The sequence below is a fragment of the Coregonus clupeaformis genome, chromosome 33 (genome assembly GCF_020615455.1).
Source record: "Coregonus clupeaformis isolate EN_2021a chromosome 33, ASM2061545v1, whole genome shotgun sequence".
Lineage (NCBI taxonomy): Eukaryota > Metazoa > Chordata > Actinopteri > Salmoniformes > Salmonidae > Coregonus > Coregonus clupeaformis.
In genome coordinates this window covers 28992642-29018166 of record NC_059224.1, presented here as the reverse complement: position 1 = coordinate 29018166, position 25525 = coordinate 28992642, and the positions used below count along the sequence as shown (strand labels likewise).

The 25525-nt window shown below is 46.0% G+C and overlaps 1 long non-coding RNA gene across 1 annotated transcript; it reads right to left on the bottom strand.

Moving 5' to 3' along the window:
- Positions 1 to 392: 392 nt before the first annotated feature.
- Positions 393 to 19807, bottom strand: LOC121549355. Its single transcript, XR_005996799.1, has 3 exons — positions 19680 to 19807; positions 11210 to 11309; positions 393 to 422 (listed from the first exon to the last, which is right to left on the bottom strand). It is a non-coding gene; the product is annotated as an uncharacterized LOC121549355 (long non-coding RNA).
- Positions 19808 to 25525: the final 5718 nt, after the last annotated feature.

The window sequence follows — 25525 nt, the reverse complement described above, 5'->3', positions numbered from 1 at the left end:
ATGTCAGCCGTTATGACATATTATGACATGGTTATGACCGTGTCATGACACTGGGTATCAAGTAAAGTGTTACCAGACAGGTATTCACCGGTGATAGCTAGTTCTGATTTTAATTACAGTAAAGTAAAACTAGTGCAAGCTAGCTATTAAGCTAAACAGTCAAACTTTCAACAGCCTTAACTAGTCCCTGTTAAGCTATGGTTCAACCCAGCACTCAGAGAAACAAACACGACTAAGGGAGTGGAGGAAACAAAAATTATTTTAATAAAAGTTCAATTTGTCTTAGTCCAAAAACAACTGAAGAAAAGGAACAGAGTGGGCTAGTCGGCTCCGGAGGAAGGAGAGGCTGAGGCAGGCAGGCAGGCAGGCAGGCAGGCAGGCCGGCAGGCAGGCAGGAAGGCAGGTTGGGAGGTATGTCTGAACTGAAGACAAAACAAACGACAGGTTAAGGAGAGTAAAGAGCCAGGCTGAAGACAAAGACAATTTAACTCTACTGGTGAGCCAAGTTACCGCTCTAGTAAGAACAACGATCTGGCGCCGGTGGAGAGCCATGCCCATGAATTAGTAGTGCAGGTTGATGAGAGAATAGGATGCAGCTGCGTAGGCAGGAATCACTGGAAACAACCCGCAGCTGCACAGGAGAGGCAGATCCTGAGCACGCCCCCCGATCCACTCCAGACACACCCACATAATGGGGACAAACACACATACAGATACAACAGACAAAGAGGGGACAAAACAAGGAAGAAGGGAAACAGAAAAGGGAGAGACAAGCTGCCCACATAACAGTACCCCCCCCTCAATGACCCACCAGGCCTGTCAGGGTTGTCGTGATGGAAGTCCGTGATCAGCTGAGGATCCAACACAAAACGCTTAGGGACCCAAGACCTCTCCTCTGGTCCATAACCTTCCCAATAGACTAGGTATTGGAGACCCCTACCCCGCCTCCGAGAGTCCAGGAGCCTACTGACGGTGTAGGCCGGATGGTCGTCAATGAGGCGAACAGGTGGAGGTGGATCTGCCGGCGGACACAAAAGGCTGGAGGACACAGGTTTCAGTTGGGAGACGTGGAAAGTAGGGTGTATCTTCATGGCTGAAGGCAACTTCAAACGAACCGCAGCGGGGTTAACGATGGACTCCACCACAAACGGACCCAGGTACCGAGGAGACAGCTTGCGTGATTTGGTACGAAGAGGTACGTTCTTAGATGACAGCCAAACTTCTTGACCAGGATGAAACACAGGTGCGGGAGTCCTGCTCCTATCCGCGGTCGTCTTGTTCCTGTCGGTGGTCCGAGCAACGCTTCCCCGAGCGTCGCTCCACACTCTCTGGCAGCGGCGGAGGTTCTCCTGAACCGAAGGAACAGCCAATTCCTTCTCCTGAGCAGGAAACAGAGGGGGTTGATAACCCATGGTTACTTCGAAGGGTGAAAGGCCGGTGGCAGAGGTGGTGAGGGAGTTGTGGGCGTACTCTAGCCAAGGCAGATGTTTGGCCCAGGATGATGGATGTTGAGCAGCCACACAACGAAGGGTTGCTTCGAGGTTTTGATTGGCTCTTTCTGTTTGACCGTTGGTCTGGGGATGAAACCCTGAGGACAGACTAACGGAAGCACCCAAAGCAGAACAGAACACCTTCCAAACACGGGAAGTAAACTGTGGGCCTCTATCAGATACGATGTCCACAGGTATTCCATGGGGACGGAATACATGTTGGACTAGGAGGTCCGCTGTCTCACTGGCAGACGGTAATTTTGGTAATGCTATATATAGTGAACAGATTTAGAGAATCTGTCCACAATGGTAAGTATAGTATCATTACCTTCAGACTTGGGTAGGCCGGTGACAAAATCCATGGCTATGTGGGACCAGGGACGGCTGGGAACTGGGAGGGGTAGCAGCAGCCCGAAGGGGACTGATGGGAGGCTTTGCCCGAGCACAGGTTGAACAGGCTGCCACAAAAGCCCGAACGTCAGTTTCCATTGAAGGCCACCAAAAATGTCTCCTAAGCAGCGTCAACGTGCGTCTCATCCCAGGGTGACCAGCAAAACGGGAGGTGTGAATCCACTGCAACACCTGAGACCGGACCGTCTCAGGAACAAAGAGTAGGTTGGGAGGTCCATCACCCGGTCCCGGGTCCGTGGCAAGTGCAGTCTTCACAAGAGACTCGATCTCCCACTGTACTGCCGCCACGACGCATGAGGAAGGTAGGACTGCCTCAGGCTCGCTGGTCTCCGAAGGGTCAGCAAACTGGCGGGACAAAGCATCTGGTTTAACATTTCATGACCCCGGTCTGTATGTAAGAATAAAGTTAAACCTACTACAAAACAGGGCCCATCTGGCTTGGCGTGAGTTGAGTCTCTTAGTGGCTTGGATGTAATTGCTGTATTACCACAGCAAGTAAGGTACTTGGAGTCAAACAGACAGGCCTGGATGAGATCTTTAAGGTCAGGGCCCTCCGTAAGGCTCACAAAATCATTTTAGACCCAAGTCACCCCCTGTACCTGGACTTTGAATTACTCCCCTCTGGGCGTAGGTATAGGGCACCCCTCAGCAGGAAAAATAGAACGAGACAATCATTTGTGCCAGGTGTGATATCCCTCTTAAATAGCTCGGGCAAATGTTCCCATTGACCCCGTAAGGCCAGCAGGCTAGTCTTTGTTTTAAATGTTTTAAATGTTTTATTTCTTATTTCTTACTTTTATTGGTGCGTGACTGTTATTGAAAGTTGTATTGTCAATCTTGTTTTGTATTTAACGCCACTTTAAATGTGTACATGACACTGCAACAAAATTTCCCCATGGGGACAATAAAGTAAGTAAGTAAGCCAAGTTTTTGTGGTCTGTCCAGACCACAAACGGCAGTTCAGCTCCATCCAGCCAGTGCAGCCATTCTTCCAGTGCTAGCTTGACCGCCAGCAGTTCCCGGTTTCCAACGTCGTAATTCCGTTCTGTGGGTGACAATTTCTTGGAGAAAAAAGCACAGGGGTGAAGCCTTTGGTCAGTGGGGGAGCGCTGGGAGAGGACTGCTCCCACACCTGAGTCAGACGCGTCCACCTCCACAATAAACTGCAGAGAGGTATTGGGGTGTATCAACACGGGGGAGGTGGAAAACAGTTCCTTCAAAACCCCTACCGCCTGCTCCGCCTGCTCCGCCTCAGGGGACCACAGAAAAGGGACCTTAGGGGATGTGAGTCTAGTAAGGGGTGCCACCACTTTACTAAAACCCTTAATGAATCTTCGGTAGAAGTTAGCAAAGCCCAAAAATCGTTGAAGTTGCTTACGGGTGGTGGGTGTGGGCCATTCCGTCACTGCCCGGATCTTCTCGGGGTCCGCCTTCACCTGCCCGCTCTCAATGATGAAACCAAGGAACGATGTAGACTGTTTGTGGAACTCACACTTTTCTGCTTTGACGTGCAGCTTATTCTCCAAGAGCCGTTGAAGGACTTGACGGACGTGTGACTCATGCTCCTCGGGTGACTTGGAAAAACAAGAATATCATCCAGGTATACAAAGACAAACGGTTCAAAAAATCCCTAAGAACATCGTTCACCATGGCTTGGAATACAGCAGGGGCGTTTGAGAGCCCAAAGGGCATGACCAAATACTAAAAATGCCCCAGTGGAGTGTTGAAAGCGGTTTTCCACTCATCTCCCTTTCGGATTCTGACAAGGTGATAAGCGTTCCTGAGGTCGAGCTTGGAGAAAACTGTGGCGCCATGCAGAGGTTCAAAAGCTGAGTTGATGAGTGGAAGGGGATACTTGATTTTAACAGTTATGTTGTTTAAACCCCTGAAATCGATACAGGGGCGTAACGACTTGTCTTTCTTTTCAACGAAAAAGAAACCTGCACCCAAAGGAGACGACGAGGGACGGATTATGCCCGAGGCCAGAGAATCACCAATATACTGCTCCATTGCCTCTCTTTCCGGTCGGGACAGATTGTATAAGCGACTAGAGGGCAAGGGAGCACCAGGAAGCAGTTCAATAGGGCAATCATAAGGCCTATGTGGTGGTAGAGACAGAGCCTTGTCCTTACTGAAAACCTCCGCTAAGTCATGGTATTCTTTGGCAACAGATGACAGATCGAGAGGAGCTGAGGGATGAGTTGGGTTACACTTAGTGGGGGGAACCGCTGACCTAAGGCACTCTGAATGGCAGTTAGTGCTCCAACTGAGAATGGTGTGACGTGTCCAATCAATTTGTGGGTTGTGAAGAGCCAACCAGGGGAAGCCAAGGATTAGGGAGGTAGCTGAGCCAGACATAACTCTTAACTGAATGCTTTCACAATGATTGCCAGAAATCACTAGGGAAACGGGGGTGGTTTGATGAGTTATCTCCGCGAGGAGGCGCCCATCAAGGGCTGTGACCCGAATGGGGGTAGGTAGTGGCTCCGTGGGGATACGAGCTTGTGTAACGAACTGGTGGCTAATAAAGTTGTCTTCTGCACCTGAGTCTATGAGAGCTGAGAGTGGCAGGGAATGCCTCTGGAAACGTAAGGTTACAGGTACTTGTAATCGGGAAATGATGGGTTCAGGATCTAACTCTGGGCTCGCAAGTAGACCCACCGTTACGAGCGAGCCTTGTCTTTTGGTCGCTTAGGGCATGTAGCCAGAATGTGTGTGGCATCTCCACAGTACAGGCACTCACCCGCCTGGAGGCGCCGTTGCCGCTCTGCTGGAGGTAGTCGAGCTCGACCCACTTGCATTGGTTCCTCCTCTGTGCTCGGGATGGGATCAGGAACAAGAAGCTGCCGGCTCCGGGAGGCGAGACTCGAGTGGTTGAAGGCTGGGGAACTCGTCCTCCTAGATGTGGCCGACCGCCTCTCTCCCGACGCCTCCCGCAACCAGTTGTCTAGCTTAATGGACAGGGAAACGAGAGAATGTAAATCATGTGGCTCGTCACGAGCAGCCAGTTCATCCTTAATGGCTTCATTCAAACCGTTTAGAAATGCTCCTTGAAGTGCCACATTGTTCCACTTGGAGTCCGCTGCCAAAGTCCAGAACTCAATAGAGTACTCAGCCACACTGTTAGAACCCTGCCTCAAATTAAAACGTATCTTGGAGGAATTACCCACATGGTCAGGATGGTCAAAAACAGTCTTCAATTTAGCAGAAAAATCTGCAAAAGTCAATCCAGTCAAAGTTTGATTTGAGCACACAGCCTCAGCCCAAACCAGAGCTCTCCCTCTTAACAGCCCCCGAACATAATGTACCTTAGAGGAATCAGTAGAAAATGACAGTGGTCTCTGCCGAAAAATCAAGTCACACTGAAGCAAAAATCCCCGGCACTTGTCCAATTCTCCATTGAACGGTTCAGGCGACGTGACAGGGGGTTCCCGATGGAACGAAGCCTGCGTAATGTCCGAGGAAACAACTTGGGGTGCATCAAACTGGGGGTCAGAGAGAGATGGAGAACTGATAACAGACAATTTAGAGACTTGTGTAGTTAACTGAGTCACCTGGTTCAGCAGTTGATGATTATCTTCCAAAAGAGTCCGAATCAATTGGTCATGCTGTCCTAGCAACGTTCCTTGAGCCTGGATAGCTTGTTGGAAGCTGTCTTCGTTTGCCCCGTGCTGTTTCTCTGTTGGGTCCATGGCCAGATCGTTCTGTTAAGCTATGGTTCAACCCAGCACTCAGAGAAACAAACACGACTAAGGGAGTGGAGGAAACAAAAAATATTTTAATAAAAGTTCAATTTGTCTTAGTCCAAAAACAACTGAATAAAAGGAACAGAGTGGGCTAGTCGGCTCCGGAGGAAGGAGAGGCTGAGGCAGGCAGGCAGGCAGGCAGGCAGGCCGGCAGGCAGGAAGGCAGGCAGGCAGGTTGGGAGGTATGTCTGAACTGAAGACAAAACAAATGACAGGTTAAGGAGAGTAAAGAGCCAGGCTGAAGACAAAGACAATTTAACTCTACTGGTGAGCCAAGTTACCGCTCTAGTAAGAACAACGATCTGGCGCCGGTGGAGAGCCATGCCCATGAATTAGTAGTGCAGGTTGATGAGAGAATAGGATGCAGCTGCGTAGGCAGGAATCACTGGAAACAACCCGCAGCTGCACAGGAGAGGCAGATCCTGAGCACGCCCCCCGATCCACTCCAGACACACCCACATAATGGGGACAAACACACATACAGATACAACAGACAAAGAGGGGACAAAACAAGGAAGAAGGGAAACAGAAAAGGGAGAGACAAGCTGCCCACATAACAGTCCCATTTGCTAATTTGACATACATTTTTGTTTAGCTAACTAGCTAGCTAACACCTTTCATCATACAAACAATTCTAGCTTGTGCTTGTCTTTTTACTTGCAGATGGAAGAACAAACTTCCTGTTGTGGCCTCCCAACTAGTGTTGTAACCAACCTGGGTTAAAGTGATGCTCCAGAACTTTTGTATAAGTTCATCCAGTAATTCTGAAAGTGGTGCTCATGAGCCAAAACGTGCCCCCCGCTTTTTGTGTACTACGTCATCAAATTGTGTACTACGTCATCCATTTCATATTATATGTTACATCCTGTAATTTTTACATATACATATATAAACTCAGCAAAAAAAGAAATGTCCCTTTTTCAGGACCCCGTCTTTCAAAGATAATTCGTAAAAATCCAAATAACTTCACAGATCTTATTTGTAAAGGGTTTAAGCACTGTTTCCCATGCTTGATCAATGATCCATAAACAATTAATAAACATGCACCTGTGGAACGGTCGTTAAGACACTAACAGCTTACAGACGGTAGGCAATTAAGGTCACAGTTATGAAAACTTAGGACACTAAAGAGGCCTTTCTACTGACTCTGAAAAACACCAAAAGAAAGATGCCCAGGGTCCCTGCTCATCTGTGTGAACGTGCATTAGGCATGCTGCAAGGAGGCATGAGGACTGCAGATGTGGCCAGGGCAATAAATTGCAATGTCCGTACTGTGAGATGCCTAAAACGGCGCTAATCTATGATCCAAGTGCACACTTATTTGGGACGCAACCTCCATCTGTTGTTCTTGCAGTCTCTCTCTCTCTCTCTCTCTCTGCCTGCTCAGCTGCTCCTTCAAATAATGGGATGCTCTCATTGCTACAGTTTGTGTACAGACAAACAAAAGGTGTAATGTGTCCGCACTCAAAAAGATGTCGCATAAAGCTTACTTCAGTTTGTGTACAGGCATGGTCCTGTCTCAACCTTTCTTTATGTTAATCTTTGCTGTAACACAAATCAAATCTAATTGTATTCTTCACATTAACAGTTTAGAGCAGGTGTAAAAGGTGCAGTGAAATGCTTATGCGCTAGCTCCCTCAACATAGCAGTACATTAGTCAATATCAATAATAACAATAAAAAGAGTCAAGTCAAAAATAACAAGTAATAGAAGTAATAAGAGAGGTAGTATGCATAGTACTACATAGTAATAATAGACTGTATTTACACTGTATTTACAAATATACAGTGGGTAGTGACTTGGTCACGCAGTGGAATAAATAGTCCAGTATATAATAGAACAGCAGTGCTGACTGTGTGTGTGTGAGAGAGAGAGAGTTCTGAGTGTGTGTGGGTGCTTGTGTGTGTGTGTGTGTGTTTATGGGTGTTTGTGTGTGTGTGTGTGTGTGTGTGTTTGTGTGTTTGTGTGTTTGTGTGTTTGTGTGTTTGTGTGTTCGTGTGTAAGGGTTGGATGTGTGGGTGCAGATAGTCTCTGAGGTGCAACTACTCTGAAAGGTGCAGGTCTGTGGAGGGAGACAGCTAGGGTTAGCTGTTCAGAAGACTGATGTCCTGGTGGTAGTAGCTGTCTCGGAGCCTGTTTGTCCGAGACCTGATGCTCCGATAACGCTTGCCAGATGGTAACAGAGTGAACAGTACGTGGCTCGGGTGACTGGAGTCCTTGACGATCTTTCGGGCCTTCCTCAGACACCGCCTGGAGTAAATGTCCTGGAGGGCAGGGAGCTCGCCCTATGATGTATTAGACCGTCCACACAACCCTCTGTACAGCCTTCCTGTTGAGGGCAGTGCAGTGATGCAGCCGGTTCTCTCGATTGTGTAGCTGTACAATCTGTAGGACTTCTGTAGGATCTGAGGGCCCATGCCAAATTTCTTCAGCCGCTTGAGGTTGAAGAGGCGCTGTTGCGCTGGTGGTGTGATTGGACCATGTCAGGTCATCTGTGATGTGCACGCTGAGGAAGCTTTTGAACCTCTCCACTGCAACCCTGTCGATGAAAATAGGGGCGTGATCCTCCCTGTTTCCTGTTTTCCACGATCAGCTCCTTGGTTTTGCTGACGTTGAGGGAGAGGCTGTTTTCCTAGCACCACTCTGCCAGGGCTCTAACCTCCTCCCTGTAGGCTGTCTCGTCGCCGTTGGTGATCAGGCCCACCCCCTTTGTGCCGTCTGAAAACTTTATGACGGTGTTGGAGTTGTGAGTGGACACGCAGTCACGGGTGTACAGGGAGTACAGGAGGGGTCTGAGCACGCACCCCTGGGGGGCCCCCGTGTTGAGGGTCAGCGTGGCGGAGGTGTTGTTGCCTACTCTCACCACCTGGGGTCTGCCTGTCAGGAAGTACAAAAATGTATGCTCTCACTACTGTAAGTCGCTCTGAATAAGAGCGTCTGCTAAATGACTAAAATGTCCAATGTAAATATAAGTCCCATATCCAGTTGCAGAGGGAGGCGTTCATACCCAGGGCCTTGAGCTTAGTGTCAAGCTTAGAGGTGATTATGGTGTTGAACGCTGAGCTGTAGTCAATGAACAGCATTCTCACATAGGTGTTCCTTTTGTCTAGGTGGGATAGGGCAGTGTGTAGAGCAATAGAGATTGCGTAATTCATGGATCTGTTGGGGCGGTATGCAAATTAGAGTGGGTCCAGGGTGTCAGGTAAGCTGATGTGGTCCTTAAACAAGCCTCTCGAAGCACTTTATGATGACAGAAGTGAGTGCTACAGGGTGATAGTCATTTAGGTAAGTTACATTAGTTTGCTTGTGTACAGGGACAATGGTGGACATCTTGAAGCATGTGGGGATCACAGACTGGGACAAGGAGAGGTTGAATATGTCCGTGAACACACAAGTAGCTAGTAGGCCTATGACTGTAAAATGTGATTGTATGTAGGAGTATTTATGTATTTGACGGCTGCTGATGTTGTAGAAAAGGCTTTATAGCTATATAAAATTGATTGACATTTGTTTGTATGTGTCTCTACAAGACAGGGTCACTATTCCTTCCTTGGAAGGCCTGTCCGCTCCAAGACCTCTCCATCACCATTGAACCACTGTGCAGTGGTGGAAAAAGTACGCAATTGTCATGCTTGAGTAAAAGTAAAGATACCTTAATAGAAAATGACTTAAGTAAAAGTATTTGGTTTTAAATATACTTAAGTACCGAAAGTAAATGTAATTGCAAAAATATACTTAAGTATCAAAAGTAAAATTAGGCAATCCAAACAGCACAATTTTCTTGTTTTTTAAAATTAGTCAAGGGCACACTCCAACACTCTTAAACCATTTTCTTATCCTGTTAAGCATTCCAAATATAACTAGTATTTTGTGTGTCAGGGGAAATGTATGCAGTAAAAAGTACATTATTTTCTTCAGGAATGTAGTGAAGTACAAGTAAAAGTTGTCAAAAATATAAATAGTAAAGTAAAGTACAGATACCCCAAAAAACTACTTAAGTAGTGCTTTAAAGTAGTTTTACTTAGTTACTTTACACCACTGCCACTGTGTGACCTTGGATGACACCCTGTTGTGTAGTTCAGTGCCGAACCGATGGTGCTACAATGCATAGACTACTACTGCTGCAGTTCTACCTGTATATTTGTATTCATTTATACATCTCAGGCTCTGCCTTCTCTTTGTTGGCATCATACCTGGCATGCACCTGGCTCTCTGTGAGCCAGTCATATTAAGCACACTAAGGACACAATTGTTTACAGATGGTCTCACATATTGTATGACTCACAAATGTGATCTCTTCTAATTATTGTGGTTTGATAAAGGACAAAACATGAAAGGGGTTATTTTATTATGTCAAACATTATTCTTTCTCACTATTTATTTGCTGCAGGAATAAAGACAGACACAAATCCAGGTTTGCATCTTTTTTGTATTCAGGTCATAGCCTGTTAATTCAGGTTCTCTACTCTCCCACCATCTGTGTGAGGTGACATCATTTTATGTACAATGATACCATACCTGTGATATCACTTTATAATAATGATATCAAGCCTTTGTAGAAAACAACTGATTCCTCCATACAATCATTAACAGTAGAGCAGGGATAAAAACGGGATGGGCACAGATGGCTTTGTTCTAACTAGACATATACCGTATAGTTCATTACATAACTAACACCTCCACATCCTTGGGGTTAGCTCCAAATCCTATGTCTGAAAATCCTGGTCAATCTTCAACTTGTTGCACTTTCTCACCATTTCTTCCCTGATTGACCTTTCGATAATTAAATCAAGCAATTTGGCCTGCATGTCGGCTGCTCTATCCCAGTGCGATACTTGTATTCTTGCATGCCAAGAGTAATAAAAGTAAATAAATATATAAATAAAGCCTCCAGACTTTCAGAACCACCTGGCACACATGTTTATGTGTACCGGTATTAACATTTTCTTGTACTTTATGACTCAGAAAACACTTATAGCTGTGTCACTAGGCCACGGTGACACAGACCTCAGCCCTATTAGGCATTTTCACCCAGGAGTGAACTGCAACATGAGGAGAGGAGATGGGTCACTGGAGGGTAACAGAGATTTGGCCTTTGGCTCAGTCAAGGCGATTAGGACACACCTTTTATTCTGATGGTTGAATATCTTGAAGAGTGGTTTTAGAAAGGTGGACAGCAGTTTTTTCTGTACATGAGATGTAAGTTCATGTGAGGTAGATTTCCAGCAAGCTGTGCTTTTCCAGGTGTTCCTCATTGTGTTAATAGGGAGTAATACAGTGCATCTCATTTTAATACACGGAGCAGTACATAGAATTGGATTCAGAGGAAATACTTTGACTGTGCCAGCTGCTAGATGCCTGCTGGGCTTCTGCATATTCAGCACTTTAGAGGGTATTCAAAATAATGTGGAGCCACTAATGCTTCTTGACGCCACTATCATCCTAAGAGTTTGGGCATAACCTTAATGGCTTTCCCTCTCACTCTTGGAGATAAACAGCACATGTCTGACAGTGATTTCAACGCACTGAAGCGTAGTTCCAGTATAGAGCATTTACACATACCTGTGGTGATGTGCACAAGTTCAGTTTGTGATGCTTGTTTCTCTGGCAGCTATTGAGGTCTGTGCAGGGCTATAATACTATTGGACTGGCTCCAGTAGTCCTGTTGCGAAGAACAGAAGCGTTACTACCACGTCACTGGCAGCTGCTCAGGTCCTCTCTCTCTCTCTCTCTCTCTCTCTCTCTCTCTCTCTCTCTCTCTCTCTCTCTCTCTCTCTCTCTCTCTGTCTCTCTCTCTAATTCAAATTCAATATAATTTAATGGCATGAACAACAAGGTCAATGTTGCCAAAGCAAAGTGATACACACAATAATGAAAACAACAGTGACAACAATAAAAACAGTTTAAAATAATATATTTTATATATATATATATAGTACCAGTCCAAAGTTTGGACACACCTACTCGTTCCAGGGTTTTTACTATTTTCTACATTGTAGAATAACAGTGAAGACATAAAAACGATGAAATAACACATATTGTCTGTTTCACCTGTCTTTGTGATTGTCTCCACCCCCCTCCAGGTGTCGCCCATCTTCCCCATTATCCCCAGTGTATTTATACCTGTGTTCTCTGTTTGTCTGTTGCCAGTTCGTTTTGTTTCGTCAAGCCTACCAGCGGTTTTCCCCTTGCTCCTGTCTTTCTCAAATTCCTGTTTTCTAGTTTTCCCGTTTTTCACCATTCTGCCTGCCCTGACCCTGAGCCTGCCTGCCGTTCTGTACCTTGTCACACCACCCTGGATTATTGACCTCTGCCTGCCCTGACCCTGAGACTGCCAGCCGTTCTGTACCTTTTGGACTCTGATCTGGATTACTGACCTCTGCCTGCCCTTGACCTGTTGTTTGCCTACCCCCTGTTTTTGTAATAAACTTTTGTTACTTCGACACTGTCTGCATCTGGGTCTTCTCCTGAAACGTGATAGTACGAACTGGTCCTTTGAGTGTTCCCTGGGTTATCAACCCCCACTCTTCCCGGAGCAAGAGGAAGAGGTCGGCATACCCTCGGCCCAGATGTTTGTCCGCCGCTGTCGTCGTACCTGGAGGAGAGCCCGGTTGGCTCTTCTCAAGACCACCTCCAGGTATCGACGACAAGCGGACCGCCACTGGACCCCGGCTCACCGGTATCGTCTCGGGCAGAAGGTATGCCTGTCCACCCGAGATCTGCCCCTCCGGGTGGAGTCCCTCAAACTTTCCCCCGGTTTAGCGGCCCTTTCCCCATCTCCAAGATCATTGGCCACTCTGCTGTTCGTCTTCTGTTGACCTGTACCCTCCGTATACATCCCACTTTTCATGTTTCTAGGATCAAACCCATGTCTCACAGCCCTTTGTCTCCTGTTGACCTGTTGTTTGCCTACCCCCTGAAATAAACTTTTGTTACTTCGACAATGTCTGCATCTGGGTCTTCTCCTGAAACGTGATACATATGAAATCACGTAGTAACCAAAAAAGTGTTAAACAAATCAAAATATATTTTATATTTGATGTTCTCCAAAGCAGCCACCCTTTGCCAGCTTTTTGACTGACCGGAACATTGAAAGTGCAGTCGCAAAAACCATCAAGTGCTATGATGAAACTGGCTCTCATGAGGACCGCCACAGGAAAGGAAGTCCCAGAGTTACCTCTGCATTTACATTTTAGTCATTTAGCAGACGCTCTTATCCAGAGCGACTTACAGTTAGTGAGTGCATACATTTTTTAATTTTTCATACTGGCCCCCTGTGGGAATCGAACCCACAACCCTGGCGTTGCAAACGCCATGCTCTACCAACTGAGCTACATCCCTGCCGGCCATTCCCTCCCCTACCCTGGACGACGCTGGGCCAATTGTGCGCCTCGATAAGTTCATTAGAGTTACCAGCCTCAGAAATTGCAGCCCAAGTAAATGCTTCACAGAGTTCAAGAAACAGACACATCTCAACATCAACTGTTCAGAGGAGACTGTGTGAATCAGGCCTTCATGGTCGAATTGCTGCAAAGAAACCACTACTAAAGGACACCAATAAGAAGAAGAGACTTGCTTGGGCCAAGAAACATGAGCAATGGACATTAGACTGGTGGAAATCTGTCCTTTGGTCTGATGAGTCCAAATTTGAGATTTTTTGGTTCCAACTGCTGTGTCTTTGTGAGACGCAGAGTAGGTGAACGGATAATCTCTGCATGTGTGGTTCCCACCGTGAAGCATGGAGGAGGAGGTGTGATGGTGTGGTGGTGGTTTGCTGGTGACACTGTCAGTGATTTATTTGGAATTCAGGGCACACTTAACCAGCATGGCTACCACAGCTTTCCGCAGCAATACGCCATCCCATCTGGTTTGCACTTAGTGGGACTCTCATTTGTTTTTCAACAGGACAATGACCCAACACACCTCCAGGCTGTGTAAGGGCTATTTGACCAAGAAGGAGAGTGAAGGAGTGCTGCATCAGATGACCTGGCCTCCACAATCACCTGACCTCAAACCAATTGAGATGGTTTGGGATGAGTTGAACCGCAGAGTGAAGGAAAAGCAGCTAACAAGTGCTCAACATATGTGGGAACTCCTTCAAGACTGTTGGAAAAGCATTCCAGGTGAAGCTGGTTGAGAGAATGGCAAGAGTGTGCAAAGCTGTCATCAAGGCAAAGGGTGGCTACTTTGAAGAATCTAAAATTTAAAATATATTTTGATTTGTTTAACACCTTTTTGGTTACTACATGATTCCATATGTGTTATTTCATAGTTTTGATGTCTTCACTATTATTCTAGAATGTAGAAAATAGTAAAAAGAAAGAAAAACCCTTGAATGAGTAGGTGTGTCCAAACCTTTGACTGGCTGTATATATATATATATATTTGTGATGTCACGAGAGGCTGTGTCCTGGAGGGACGTTACATCCCCCTGAGGTGGCTGCAAACCCAGACAGCTATGGCTCCATCTGCTGGTATGGTCGGGAACTCCACCCCTCTATGGCCAATCTTCCCACGCAGCTGAAACAAATGAGGAGCTGATGAGCTGAAGGTTTGGGAAGGGGAGAGACACAGTCTCCAAGCTGGGCTCTCTGGAGGACAAGAGTGCTGCACGTCCACTTCCATGAGGAATATAAGGATTTGGAGATACTTACCTTTGGGAAATACTCACCTTTGGATATATGCACCTGTGGAAATACGTGAGAGACATTTGGAAGGACTTTTTGCTGGGTTGGCCACTAGCTGCAACGTGGACTACAGTAAGGCTGGGGAAAAGTTATCTGAGCGAGTGAGAATTATGATTTTGGATGTGGAAGAGACATCCCTGAACTGTTAACCCTTAAAGAGCCACAAGAGAACAGAATTTTGTTATATTTTCGTTAATTTCCCAAGACCTATAATAAAATCCTTGTTTTGTTTGAACCTTGTCTCCTTGCACTACTTGAGCAATCCCGCTGAAAGCTGTGTAGCCTCTCGTGACGTCACAGATGGTGGAGAATACAGGCACGCTCAAGCGTTAATAGTGCATGTCAGAGGAGGATACCGAAGGTTTGATCACCCAGTTTTCCAAGTTGGCCGTAGGCTCCCCGCCGACTGAAATGGAGGACATATTGAAAGCCCTTGTTGCTGGCCAGCAAGCCCAGATGCAAGCAAACGTGGCTCTCTTGGAGGAGCAAAAGAAAGCCAACCTTCTGAAGGCAGAGGAATTGCAGTTGCAGAGACAGAGGGTGGTCCAAAATACCCGCCCAATAAAGGCAAGTGACTTTATATCTAAGATGGGAGCTACCGATGACGTTGAGGCATACCTGCATGCATTTGAGGCCACGGCCACTAGGGAAGCCTGGCCCAAGCAACAGTGGGTTGGTCTGTTAGCCCCCTTTCTAACCGGGGAATCGCTGAATGCTGTCCGGGACCTGGGCCCTGACCAGGTTACTGACTATGATGCCCTGAAGTCTGAGATCCTCAGCAGATATGGACTCACAAAGTTTGGTATGGCCCAGCGCTTTCACAGCTGGACCTTCCAACCAGACCAACCTCCTCGGGCGCAGATGCATGAACTTGTCCGAATCGCAAGGAAATGGCTGGATCCGCAGAGGAATCCAGCAGCGGCGGTGGTGGAGGCCGTTGTGGTGGATCGTTACCTCACGCGCCCTGCCTTATGAGGCAAAACGGTTCATCAGTCAACAGGCCTTGACCACGGCTGATCTGACCGTGGAAGCTGTGGAAAAGTACCAGGCCACAGCGGAGATGCTGAATGCTTCCCGAAAAAGACCCCAGGAGGGCGGCCCCACCACAAATGGGAAGAACCCGTCCAAAGGACCCCAAGGTCTCGAACCCAGCCACGTCAGGACTTATCCCGGCTCCAGGGGAGCCAGAAACCAGGCGGGTCCAAGAAGAGTACACCAGGAGGGGGGAAACTCGACAGTGTTACCGGTGTGGGGGAGATGGGACATATCTCCTGGCAGTGTGGGAAACCAGCCGATGAACCTATGCCCACTGCGGAGTCCTCCAGCTCAGCACCCACACACCGTTTTGCCTCGCTCTTGGGAGTCGTAGATGGCGGCCCAGATCGACCCCCCCACCTGCCCGGTAACTGTGAATCACCATGATGTGGAGGCCTTACTGGATTCTGGTAGCCGGGCCACCCTGGTGCGTAAGGATTTGGTGGGCCCAACGTGTCTGACCCCGGGGAAAGTCCTCCCAGTTTCCTGTGTCCATGGGGACACCAGAGAATACCCCATTACTGAACTTACAATGACCAGCACACGGGGAACCATACACACGACGGCGGGGTGGTTGATTCCCTCCCCGTCCCTGTCCTAATTGGACGAGACTGCCCAGCCTTTTACCCACTCTGGAGAGAGTCTCAGGAGAGGATAACCCGAGTACCTCGGAAACGGAGAGGCAAGACTCATCCTGGGAAGGCTCCGGTGCAATCCTCCGAGTTACTCACTCCCGCCCGGGCTCTGATAGGGATGGCAGGTGCCCAGACCGACACAGAGACGGAGCTACAGAATCTGGACAAAGAACTGTCTGGTCTGAAGGGGACCGCTGAGAGGTATCGTTTGTTAAAGCAACAGTTAGACATGAAGACAGAAGAGTTAGATATCCTCCAGGCTAAACTCCAACAGAGCTCCTTCCCTAAGCAACAGGAGGAGCTGGAGAGGCTGCGCAGGACCATCGAGGAATGGTGAAGTGGAACCCTGCGGCGGAGGCGGCTTTCCTCAACCTGAAGCGAGCACTCTGCTCCAGTCCGATCCTGGTGGCACCAGACTTCAAGAAGGAATTCATTGTCCAAGCGGATGCTTCGGAGGTGGGTCTGGGTGCTGTCCTCACCCAGGCACATGACGGTGAAGAACATCCCATTCTCTACCTAAGCAGAAAGTTACTTCCAAGAGAGAAGAACTATTCAACGGTGGAGAAAGAATGTCTGGCTGTAGTCTGGGCCCTGGAGTCCCTTCGGTTCTATCTCCTGGGCCGACGTTTCATGGTGGTATCTGATCACGCCCCTCTGCAGTGGATGGCCAAGAACAAGGAATCAAACAGTAGAGTAATCAGATGGTTTTTGAGCTTGCAACCGTTTAACTTTTCTGTTGTCCACAGGGCTGGCAAGCACCACGGCAATGCGGACGCCCTCTCCCGGCGTGATGCCTTCTCGCTGCCTTTACCCGACGAGGACGTCGGTCCCGAGGAGGGGGATGTGTGATGTCACGAGAGGCTGTGTCCTGGAGGGACGTTACATCCCCCTGAGGTGGCTGCAAACCCAGACAGCTATGGCTCCATCTGCTGGTATGGTCGGGAACTCCACCCCTCTATGGCCAATCTTCCCACGCAGCTGAAACAAATGAGGAGCTGATGAGCTGAAGGTTTGGGAAGGGGAGAGACACAGTCTCCAAGCTGGGCTCTCTGGAGGACAAGAGTGCTGCACGTCCACTTCCATGAGGAATATAAGGATTTGGAGATACTTACCTTTGGGAAATACTCACCTTTGGATATATGCACCTGTGGAAATACGTGAGAGACATTTGGAAGGACTTTTTGCTGGGTTGGCCACTAGCTGCAACGTGGACTACAGTAAGGCTGGGGAAAAAGTTATCTGAGCGAGTGAGAATTATGATTTTGGATGTGGAAGAGACATCCCTGAACTGTTAACCCTTAAAGAGCCACAAGAGAACAGAATTTTGTTATATTTTCGTTAATTTCCCAAGACCTATAATAAAATCCTTGTTTTGTTTGAACCTTGTCTCCTTGCACTACTTGAGCAATCCCGCTGAAAGCTGTGTAGCCTCTCGTGACGTCACAATATATATATATATATATATATACAGTGGGGAGAACAAGTATTTGATACACTGCCGATTTTGTAGGTTTTCCTACTTACAAAGCATGTAGAGGTCTGTAATTTTTATCATAGGTACACTTCATCTGTGAGAGACGGAATCTAAAACAAAAATCCAGAAAATCACATTGTATGATTTTTAAGTAATTAATTTGCATTTTATGGCATGACATAAGTATTTGATACATCAGAAAAGCAGAACTTAATATTTGGTACAGAAACCTTTGTTTGCAATTACAGAGATCATACGTTTCCTGTAGGTCTTGACCAGGTTTGCACACACTGCAGCAGGGATTTTGGCCCACTCCTCCATACAGACCTTCTCCAGATCCTTCAGGTTTCGGGGGCTGTCGCTGGGCAATACGGACTTTCAGCTACCTCCAAAGATTTTCTATTGGGTTCAGGTCTGGAGACTGGCTAGGCCACTCCAGGACCTTGAGATGCTTCTTATGGAGCCACTCCTTAGTTGCCCTGGCTGTGTATTTCGGGTCATTGTCATGCTGGAAGACCCCGCCACGACCCATCTTCAATGCTCTTACTGAGGGAAGGAGGTTGTTGGCCAAGATCTCACGATACATGGCCCCATCCATCCTCCCCTCAATACGGTGCAGTCGTCCTGTCCCCTTTGCAGGAAAGCATCCCCAAGAATGATGTTGGAAAACTCCATGCTTCACGGTTGGGATGGTGTTCTTTGGGTTGTTCTCATCCTTCTTCTTCCTCCAAACACGGCGAGTGGAGTTTAGACCAAAAAGCTATATTTTTGTCTCATCAGACCACATGACCTTCTCCCATTCCTCCTCTGGATCATCCAGATGGTCATTGGCAAACTTCAGACGGGCTTGGACATGCGCTGGCTTGAGCAGGGGGACCTTGCGTGTGCTGCAGGATTTAATCCATGACGGCGTAGTGTGTTACTAATGGTTTTCTTTGAGACTGTGGTCCCAGCTCTCTTCAGGTCATTGACCAGGTCCTGCTGTGTAGTTCTGGGCTGATCCCTCACCTTCCTCATGATCATTGATGGCCCACGAGGTGAGATCTTGCATGGAGCCCCAGACCGAGGGTGATTGACCGTCATTTTGAATTTCTTCCATTTTCTAATAATTGCGCCAAAAGTTGTTGCCTTCTCACCAAGCTGCTTGCCTATTGTCCTGTAGCCCATCCCAGCCTTGTGCAGGTCTACAATTTTATCCCTGATGTCCTTACACAGCTCTCTGGTCTTGGCCATTGTGGAGAGGTTGGAGTCTGTTTGATTGAGTGTGTGGACAGGTGTCTTTTATACAGGTAACGAGTTCAAACAGGTGCAGTTAATACAGGTAATGAGTGGAGAACAGGAGGGCTTCTTATAGAAAAACTAACAGGTCTGTGAGAGCCGGAATTTTTACTGGTTGGTAGGTGATCAAATACTTATGTCATGCAATAAAATGCAAATCAATTACTTAAAAATCATACAATGTGATTTTCTGGATTTTTGTTTTAGATTCCGTCTCTGCAAAATCGGCAGTGTATCAAATACTTGTTCTCCCCACTGTATATATATAACAAATAAAACATGACACAAAATGAACAATTATAATATATACAATTTGAAAAAATGAAAATGATTGGTATTCATATTGTCTATATACTATAGTTATAATGCATGTTTTTTATGTTTCCTCCCTTAACTTTTGGCAAGCTGTGATGTATCGTGCTGTCAACTCTATCACAACAGACCTTTCCCCCAAAAGTATACAAAGTTTATCTTTGTTTGATTGTTCTGTCAAATTTGTAGACATTTTCATTGTGAATTTGGGGAAGAAGGACTCTTTAAGTAATCTATATTTGGGGCAGAAGATTAGAAAGTGTTCTTCACTTTCTATCTCTCCTGAACCAATTAGAAAGTGTTCTTCACTTTCTATCTCTCCTGAACCACAGTGATGACATGTTTTTTGATGGTGTCCGGCCTTCTCTCTCTGTCTCTCTCTTTGTCTCTCTCTATGTCTCTCTCTATGTCTCTCTCTCTCTCTCTGTACCAACAGGCCCCCCTCAGCCCCCTCCCTAAAAGAGACATTTAACTGGATAATAGATCTGCTCTGAGTAGTATAGCCGTGCAACTTGCAGTGTCGTCTACCATGTACTGTCTGGCTCTGTTCTCTCCTCTAGGCTGTTTTTGATACACAACTCTATCCCGTCAATGTTTGGTGTGCCTCTCACCATGTCAAGCTGCGTGGGACCATGGAAGATGTTCATGTTGACTTGGGTGTCCTCCAGTTTGTCCAGAGAAAATGTTGAACGAAAATGAAGGAACTGTATAAAACTGACCAGGTTGGTTTATCAACCAATTTATGTTTAGTTTCTTCTCAGCTGAGTCAGTAACAACTGTCACAAGGTTATAATCTCTTGTGGACAGATGCACTGGGGGTCCAAGATTACAATAGTTGGAGGCTCAATAGGCTCTAATTACCTACATGTACCAGTGAATGCGCACTCTTCAAATTCTCCACTTAATGTTGTTTCTAGCACTTGTCCCCCAAAATGTGTACCATCTGGGTTAACTTGGTTGAGTTTACAACAACAGATCAGATATAGGTCAACCTCACTAACTGGGGTCTACCATACGGGTGTCATCCCAGATTATAATAAAATATATTAATGTGTACGTTACCCATGATGACAACCTGAACCTCCTTGCCATCCAAGTGAGAGGATAATCCCACAAGTACACCACAGAGTACATGTCTGCATAAGTACAATGTAATTACTAGGTGTTACACAGGATTTAGCTGCTTAAAATAAAGTGTATCTTGAGGGGTACTTACTTTTAATTAATGTGTACTTATATAGTACATTACCATCCTGACAACCTGGCCCTTATTTTAAGGCTTCTGGAAGCACCTTCCAAGTGAGAAAATAAACACACTAGTACGCCACATAGTACATCTAACATCTGCATAAGTACAATGTTATTACTAGGTGTTGCACAGGATTTAGCTAGTTCAAATTAAGTGTATCTTGAGGTTTACTTGCTTGTAATTACAGTGGCTTGCGAAAGTATTCACCCCCCCTTGGCATTTTTCATATGTTGTTGCCTTACAACCTGGAATTAAAATGGATTTTTGGGGGGGTTGTAGCATTTGATTTCCACAACATGCCTACCATTTTGAAGATGCAAAATATTTTTTGGGGGTTAAACAGACATGAAATAAGACAAAAAAACAGAAAACCTGAGCTGCATAACTATTCGGCTTGGCACATCTAGCCACTGGGATTTTTGCCCATTCTTCAAGGCAAAACTGCTCCAGCTCCTTCAAGTTGGATGGGTTCTGCTGGTGTACAGCAATCTTTAAGTCATACCACAGATTCTCAATTGGATTGAGATCTGGGCTTTGACTAGGCCATTCCAAGACATTTAAATGTTTCCCCTTAAACCACACAAGTGTTGCTTTAGCAGTATGCTTAGGGTCATTGTCCTGCTGGAAGGTGAACCTTCTCAAATCTCTGGAAGACTGAAATAGGTTTCCCTTAAGAATTTCCCTGTATTTAGCGCCATCCATCATTCCTTCAATTCTGACCAGTTTCCCAGTCTCTGCCGATGAAAAACATCCCCACAGCATGATGCTGCCACCACCATGCTTCACTGTGGGGATGGTGTTCTCGGGGTGATGAGAGGTGTTGGGTTTGCGCCAGACAGAGTGTTTTCCTTGATGGCCAAAATGCTAGATTTTAGTCTCATCTTACCAGAGTACCTTCTTCCATATGTTTGGGGAGTCTCCCACATGCCTCTTGGCGAATACCAAACGTGTTTGCTAATTTTTTTCTTTAAGCAATGGCTTTTTTCTGGCCACTCTTCCGTAAAGCCCAGCTCTGTGGAGTGTAAGGCTTAAAGTGGTGCTATGGACAGATACTCCAATCTCCGCTGTGGAGCTTTGCAGCTCCTTCAGGGTTATCTTTGGTGTCTTTGTTGCCACTCTGATTAATGCCTTCCTTGCCTGGTCCGTGAGTTTTGGGGGGCGGCCCTCTCTTGGCAGGTTTATTGTGGTGCCATATTCTTTCTTTAATAATGGATTTAATGGTGCTCCGTGGGATGTTCAAAGTTTCTGATATTTTTTTTATAACCCAACCCTGATCTGTGCTTCTCCACAACTTTGTCCCTGACCTGTTTGGAGAGCTCCTTGGTCTTCATGGTGCCACTTGCTTGGTGGTGCCCCTTGCTTAGTGGTGTTGCAGACTCTGGGGCCTTTCAGAACATGTGTATATATACTGAGATCATGTGACAGATCATGTGACACTTAGATTGCACACAGGTGGACTTTATTTAACTAATTATGTGACTTCTGAAGGTAATTGCTTGCACCAGATCTTATTTAGGGGCTTCATAGCAAAGGTGGTGAATACATATGCACGCACTACTTTTCCGTTACTTATTTATTATAATTTTTTGAAACAAGTTATTTTTTGCATTCCACTTTTTTGTGTATGTCCATTACATGAAATCCAAATAAAAATAAATTTCAATTACAGGTTGTAATGCAACAACATAGGAAAAACGCCAAGGGGGATGAATACTTTTGCAAGGCACTGTAGCTGCATTCGCAAAAAAAGAAAATACAAGAAAATATCTCTATCTCTATCTCTCTCTCTTGCTTCTCCTTAATTTCTGAAGACATTAATTTGTTCAAAACTGTTCAACTATTGTTTTTCTCTCTCCTTTAGTCAACTACTCACCACATTTTAGGCACTGCAGTGCTAGCTAGCTTATGCTTTCAGTACTAGATTCATTCTCTGATCCTTTGACTGGGTGGACAACATGTCAGTTCATGCTGCAAGAGCACTGATAGGTTGGAGGAAGTCCTCTGGAAGTTGTCCTAACTACTGTGTAAGTCTATGGAAGGGGGTGAGAACGATGAGCGTCCTAGGTTTTGTATTGAAGTCAATATACGCAGAGGAGGACGGGATAAACTCTAGCTAACTACCTATGCTAAATCGTCCTGCAGAATTCAAGTATCCAAAAAAGCAAAAGAAATTGCATGGAAAATGTACTTTCTCTCTCCTGTGTTGACGTATTTTACCTACATCACTTTGTTTCTTTTACGGCAATATTTAATGTCTGGATTTTCCACACTGACCTTCTCCTCGACCCCATTCTTTTCGCACTCTTAAATGACTTCCGTGTCAACACCTGTGGGCATGTTCGAGGTCGTCATTATTTCGAGTGTGTTGCGCAGAAGGCTGATCTTGACATGATGCCTTAATAAATAATTGCACCAATGCATCCAATCCAAAAGTGAGAATGTTCCTCAACAGTGAAACCCTTGCAGGTATACATGATGGAATAAGAGTTTGTCTTATGACCATTTTAAGTGCATTTCTAAACCATTATTCAAGTGCATTTCTAAACCTTAATAGGCTTACAATTTGTCAAGTGCAAATAACTATATCACAATTTTAACCATAGCTGCTTATTAATGTGTCTAAACATGTTTAATTGATGGCAATCTCTATTGCGCCCCACACTGCCCTTTCACACCTGGACAAAAGGAACACCTATGTGAGAATGCTATTCATTGACTACAGCTCAGCGTTCAACACCATACTGCCCTCAAAGCTCATCACTAAGCTAAGGACCCTGGGACTAAACACCTCCCTCTGCAACTAGATCCTGGACTTCTTGACGGGCCGCCCCCAGGTGGTAAGGGCAGGTAACAACACATCCGCCACGCTGATCCTCAACACTGGGGCCCCTCAGGGGTGCGTGCTCAGTCCCCTCCTGTACTCCCTGTTCACTCATGACTGCATGGCTAGGCACGACTCCAACACCATCGTTAAGTTTGCCGATGACACAACAGTGGTAGGCCTGATAACCAACAACGACGAGACAGCCTATAGGGAGGAGGTCAGCGACCAACATCCTGACTGGTTGCATCACTGCCTGGTATGGCAACTGCTCGGCCTCCGACCGCAAGGCACTACAGAGGGTAGTGCGTACGGCCCAGTACATCACTGTGGCCAAGCTTCCTGCCATCCAGGACCTCTATACCAGGCGGTGTCAGAGTAAGACCCTAAAAATTGTCAAAGACTCCAGCCACCCTAGTCATAGACTGTTCTCTCTGCTACCACACGGCAAGAGGTACCGGAGCGCCAAGTCTAGGTCCAAGAGGCTTCTTAACAGCTTCTACCCCCAAGCCATAAGACTCCTGAACATCTAATCAAATGGCTACCCCCCCCCCCCCCCCTCTCTCTATTAAGCTGCTGCTACTCTCTGTTTATTATCTATGCATAGTCATTTTAATAACTCTACCTACATGTACATATTACCTCAATTACCTCGACTAACCGGTGCCCCCGCACATTGACTCGGTACTGGTACCCCCTGTATATAGCCTCGCTATTGTTATTTTTACTGCTGCTCTTTAATTATTTGTTACTTTTATTTCGTATTATTTTATATTGTATTTTTTTGTGTGATTTTTTATAATTTGTTTTTGATATTCTTTCTTAAAACTGCATTGTTGGTCAAGTGCTTGTAAGTAAGCATTTCACGGTAAGGTCTACACCTGATAAAAAGAAAGTAGGGTGATTGGTTGGGATGGATGGGTGGGCGTATAATGCAAATGTCTAGCAACACAAAGGTTGTGTGTTTGAATCTCATCCCGGACAACTTTAGCATTTTAGCTAATTAGCAACATGGCAACAACTTACAACATTTTAGCTACTTTGCAAATACTTAGCATGTTAGCTAACCCTTCCCCTAACCCTTTTAACCGAACTCCTAACCCTAACCCTAACCGTAACCTTAACCCGTAGCCTAGCTAACATTAGCCACCTAGCTAACGGTAGCATTAGCCACATAGCCACCTAGCCACGTAGCTAACGTTAGCCACAACAAATTGGAATTTGTAACATATCATACATTTACAAATTCTTAACATATTGTGCGAATTGCAATTCGTAACATATCGTATGAAATGGATGATGGACATCCACAAATTATACATACCATATGAAACATAACATATTATACTAATTGGAGTGTCCTGGATTTACATTTACTATGTTAAGTCTACCCCTGAGTCCAGGTTGTCAACTATGATGACACATAAGGCAACTTGAGTTCAACACTTCTATACAAACAGAGAGACAATGGACACATTGAACAGCCCACTGAAAGACTGCTTAAATTAAAGAACAAAGTGTCTTCCTTAGTATAGCTGCATGGCAACAAATGTTCGAAGCTTGATTTGCAAGCAGAGTATGTGAGGAAATTACCGATACTGAATATTACCATCCTTCTTATATAACTTCCAAATCAAATCAAATCAAATGTTATTTGTCACATACACGTGTTTAGCAGATGTTATTGCGGGTGTAGCGAAATGCTTGTGCTTCTAGCTCCGACAGTGCAGTAATATCTAACAAGTAATATCTAACAATTTCACAACATATACCCAATGCACACAAATCTAGTAAGGAATGGAATTTAAGAATATATTCATATATGGACAAGCAATGACAGAGCGGCATGGACTGATACAGTAGAATATTATAGAATAGAATAGTGGCCAGTGATTTCAATAGGCAGCAGCAGCCTCTAATGTGCTAGTGATGGCTATTTAACAGTCTGATGGCCTTGAGATAGAAGCTGTTTTTCATTCTCTCGGTCGCAGCTTTGATGCACCTGTACTGACCTCGCCTTCTGGATGATAGCGGGGTGAACAGGCAGTGGCTCGGGTGGTTGATGTCCTTGATTATCTTTTTGGCCTTCCTGTGACCTGGTGCTGTAGGTGTCTTGGAGGGCGGGTAGTTTGCCCCCGGTAATGCGTTCGGCAGACTGCACCACCCTCTGGAGAGCCCTGCGGTTGCGGGCGGTGCAGTTGCCGTACCAGGCGGTGATACAGCCCGACAGGATGCTCTCAATTGTGCATCTGTAAAAGTTTGTGAGGGTTTTAGGTGCCAAGCCAAATTTCTTCAGCCTCCTGAGGTTGAAGAGGCTCTGTTGCGCCTTCTTCACCACACTGTCTGCGTGGGGGTGGACCATTGTCCCAATTCAAGAGGTACTTGTT